The following is a 4,879-nucleotide window of genomic DNA, read 5'->3' as shown; positions in this document are numbered from 1 at the left end:
CACCTTATGAAACAATTTCTCTGACTTCAGAGTTTACTTCTGGAGATTAACACAAGCTAGTTCTTACAATAGTGTAGTCCTGACCCATGGCATGTTCCTTTTCACTCATTGCTGCTTCCAAACATGTAAGATTTACTGTTCCACTCCCTAAGAAATGGCTTTAATTTTTCTCAAATTTTTTTTTGTCTATTAGATGCAGTGCAAGAGGAGTGTGTTGTTACCTTGACCCTACTTTATGATTTAGTGTGGTTCTCAATCTTGGCTACATAACAGAATCACTTAGAGAACTTAAAAAACATTGTTATCAAGACCCTCTCTCACTCCTACCAAGCTCTTCTTTAATTGGTCTAGGGTGTAGCCTGGACTTAAAAAGATACAGAATCAACTGAAGCAAGCAGACTTAACTATGAACACTAATTAGCCGTTTGGTCTTGAGCAAAAGAAATATCCATTTATTCAAGTAGTATTCCATAATAGTTTTTTTTTCCATGATAGTTTTGCCATATGCAAGACAGTGTTAGAGACCTTATCTCCCAGCCTCCAACATAGGAGAATTAGGTTCAACCATTGAATCATTCTAGGAGAAAATAAGCACCAAGAGCCCACCTCCCTTTGAGCAAGTATGCTGTGCGTAAGGGATACAACAGTGAATCAGACAGGCAAAATTTCTGCCTTCCGGAAGCTTGCAGTTTTGTTGGAGGACACATGATCGCATATAAGGAATAAAAAAGAAAACAGCAATGGCAGATAGTGGCTAGCAAGAGTGATGGAATAGACTGGCAGCCAGTATGGAGGCTATCGTGCAGATGGTGCAGAAGGAAGGGGTTCTAGAAACACAGAAGGTAATAGCATCACCAGGACATGCTGATAAATGTTAATAGGGGAGTCAGCCCCTCACATTTAGTAAGATTGATGGCTTGTCTGGGCAAAAAAAAATGTGGGGAAAGGATTTCAGCCCCCAAAAGACTGAAAGTCTAGAATTAAGGTATATGGAACAGAAGAAATAAAATCACCCTTCCCAGACAGAAATCAGGCAGAGAAATAACCCTGGCTAAGCAATCCAAAGCCACTTTTAAGTGTCACTTTGATACCAAACTAGGGTTTTGTATAGGCCACTAAAGAGCCTATTTCCATAGGCCCTAGGCCAAGCAACCTGGGGGGGGGGAACAACTGTACTGTGGTCTTGTCATGAGGTGAAGCAGGAATGAGGAAGCAGGGCCTTGCAAAATATCACAGCCCTTAGGAATGCAAGTCTATATGTCTGTCTTCTAGATATAGGCTATGCTTATATCTTTAGGAGGAGACAGACAGACAGACAGACAGACAGACAGACAGACAGACAGGCAGATAGCTAGGTGGACTGATGAGGGTGGAGGTGGGGTAGTTTCCCCCAGTATAGCTGGGAATGCTGGAGATAGGCATCTGCCCCCTTCCAGAATTGAAGTCTTTAGGGCAAATGGACAGGACAGCACCCAGGAGAGCATGGAGAGTTGCTCTAGTCACTAGATCATACTTGGCTCTGCTGGGGAAAGAGGGGTATTTCCTAGACTGAGAATAACCCCCAGGCAGGGTTTCTATAGAAAGAAACCAATTTGAAAAAGAAGAGCAACCAGTATAGAACTAAGAATGCCCAGAGCAGTTCAATTCTTCAAGTGTTCCAGTGGTTTGACATCTTTCTCTTCAATACATGAGGTGGTTTTGTTTATTTTTTTCCTCTTTGATGTATCTCAAGCCTTCAATGTTATCTAGATATGTTGTGGATGAAAGTGACAGTTGGGACACTCAATCACTGCCCCAAATTTCTGGCCCATCTCACAGAGCTCCTGAAGGAGAGAGCAGCAATTTACTGATGAGAAGGCCCTCCAGGAGGTCCAGACCTCCACACATGAGGAAGGCCATGCTTCTCTCTGTGAAGTGGGCAGTAACACATGACTCAGAAGTGGAGTCATGCTGGTGACAACTTGAGAATGGATTGGGATTTGATATGCCCTGTCTCTACTATTGTGAAGTGGCAATTACTAAGAACGAGATAGAAACTTCCATTTGGTTTAATGAAGCAAAACACTAGGCACAGTGCCTGGTTCAGAGCTGGCACTCAGTAATTGATCGCCATTAGGATGATTATAATTGTGATTGTTGTGATTATTGTGATTCTGCTGCTGTTGAGATAACTGTGGCCTTAGATGATCTGATCTGGGAATGGTTTACAAAGAAGTCATGCAAGCTTGATGCAAGCTTGGGACTTAGACACAGAACAAGGAGAGAGAGAGCTTGGGTCACAGTTGCTAGTCTAGCTCCAAATCGGTCCTTATTCTTTCTGAAGTTCATGGATGTCACACTTAACCCATACGTCTGAAGTTCATTTCATGCCACATGATCCCTTCGGTGTTAATTCCCAAAGGGTCACCAGGTATTCTGGATATCATTGTGTATCATCTTAGAGGCCTGAGGGGGCCAGAAGATGTGCAGAAGGTAAGAAGAAAAAACACAAACAGGTAGAGCCAGTGGGTGGGAGTAAAGGATCTGAACAGGAAACTGATGATGTATTTAAATAAGTATGATATTTGTAGAGTTTTTGTTTTTAAATCAAAAGGCTAATTACTCTCGGGGCCCAGGAGATGGGTAAAGGTGCTTTCTGCCAAGTCTGATAATCTGACTTCAATCCCTAGAACTCACATGATGGAAGAAAAAGTGGACTCCTGCAGATTTATCATCTGATCTACACATACACACACACACACACACACACACACACACGCACGCACATGCACACACACACACTAGATAGATAGATAGATAGATAGATAGATAGATAGATAGATAGATAGATAGATAGATGGTAGATAGATTAATAGATAGATAAATGCTTTAAAGAAAGTGATTACACAGAGTAAATGCAGGAGAGAGCTATTATTACCCCATATGTAAAGGAAAGAAAAAGAGACTTTGGGGGGAAATAGATAGGAAGGCAGGTTTTCTGGAAAGAATCTATAACTTTGGGGTGAAGGACAGAATCAACCAGGAAAGGGAGTTGAGCACAGTAAATGCCTGGACCTCCATATCCTTCCAAACTCTCACTTCCCAGCCTCCATCTCCTCCTAAGACTGAAGCCCAGCTGGAAGCTTCTGGGTAGGTAGTCCTGGTGCTCATGCTAACAAAGATGGAGCTTCTAGATCACAAGCTATCGTAAAGCATGTAGAAACAGTCAAACAAAGGAGCCATGAAATAGTCTGATAGGGACAAGCTGAAGACTGGTATTGGGTGGGATTTTTGTCAAGTTAGACTTAGCAGCCACAGGATAGGTGCAGTGTTACTGTTGTCCCAGAAATGGCTACGAATTCTCCATCCCAACTACCTCCTTGTCTTTGGGGTAAAAGGCAAGCCTGATTCAGGAAACAACCATGTCCAGGTGTATGAGTAGAAAGAGTGAAACCTAGTAAAGAAATAGTTTCTCCTTGGGGTTTCCAAGAGTACCACAGGGGTATGAGGAATGTTATTGTAAGGAGTGGGTAGGAGAAGGTGCCAATCAGAGGAGTAAGGAAAGCTAAAAGCACTTATAAAGGAAATCAAGTAATTTGACAGTAAAACAATAGCATACATTAGAAAGTGACTATGCAAAGTGCCAGGATGGTCCTTAATAAAGGGTCTTAATCTTAAAAATCCAGGGGCGATGGAAGATAGTGGGATCCAGTTGAGATACCATATTTTTCCTAGTTCAAAGCTCTACCTTCTTTTCACCCATCCTCCCCCTGAAGTTCCTATAGATGTTTCCCTAACACAGCGGAATGTGTGTGTGTGTGTGTGTGTGTGTGTGTGTGTGTGTGCACGTGCGCGCGCGGGTGTGCACATAAGTGCACTTCACCATCACAAAATAATCAGTATTCAATGAAACACTTCTATTTTGGGGTCATTACCATTTCTAAAACAAGATGCAGACAAGCAGAGGGAGGCAGCGAGGGACTGCATTTAATCTTCTCTAATATTGCACTGTGAAAGAAACTGGGGAATAAAAACATAGTCATTTAGAAAATGGTTGATGAGTCACTGATTGGCACAGGGTGGAGAAAAAAAAGCAGTCATTATTCCTTTAGAGTATGCTTTGCCTTTAAAAATAGACTCATCACCCTACCGGATGGGGGCTTCCGGGCTTTAGAGTGTGGGGATGTGGGCAGAGGTTAAGGGCCAGGACAGTAACTGCCCAGGGCAGGCAAAACCCTCCTCCTCCTAATATATCCCAGCCCTTAAAACTCCTCAAGGTTTCAGAGCCAGAAAGACAGCTTTCCATGCTTTATTCTTCCTCTCCCTTTTTCCTTGAGACCTTAATGATTCTTTTAGGTGAAGCTCCATCTTCAAGGGAATCAGGCCAAGTAGAAAAAAAAGGCACTTTTTGTTACCACAATTTTGCCAAAAAGCCCAATACTCCATTACATATGGACTTTCTTTTCCAGGCCCTGGACGACCTGGGTCTCCCTACTTTTGACCCCTTTGTTATTTTATTGGCTGTTCTGTAATGGCCAGTGAGAGGAACATCTTAAAACGTGTACCAGAGAAGAAATTAAAGTCCTGGCTGCATACAGAAGTTTGGGAGGTTTTTTTTTTCTTTGCATGTGTCACAGGCAAACAAAAGAATATTAAATTAAAAATCTAGCTACTAATGATATTGTCTTTTTCCTGATCTTTCTTGAGCCTCGTAGTGCAGATCTTGGGAATGGGGGGGGGGGGAGTACAAAACCCCTGGCTCCTCTGCAGTTGGAAGGAGAGTGAGCCAGCTGTGTCAAGGAAGAGGAAAGAATAGAAAAAAAAGAGGCAAAGGTCAACCTAGCTGGATTGGAGAGATGGAGAGGGAGGACAACTGTTGAGAAAAATGAAGAGGAAGATG

The sequence above is a fragment of the Microtus ochrogaster genome, chromosome X (genome assembly GCF_000317375.1).
Source record: "Microtus ochrogaster isolate Prairie Vole_2 chromosome X, MicOch1.0, whole genome shotgun sequence".
Taxonomy (NCBI): Eukaryota; Metazoa; Chordata; class Mammalia; order Rodentia; family Cricetidae; genus Microtus; species Microtus ochrogaster.
The sequence above is the reverse complement of the archived record's forward strand: the minus strand, read 5'-3'. Positions refer to the sequence as shown.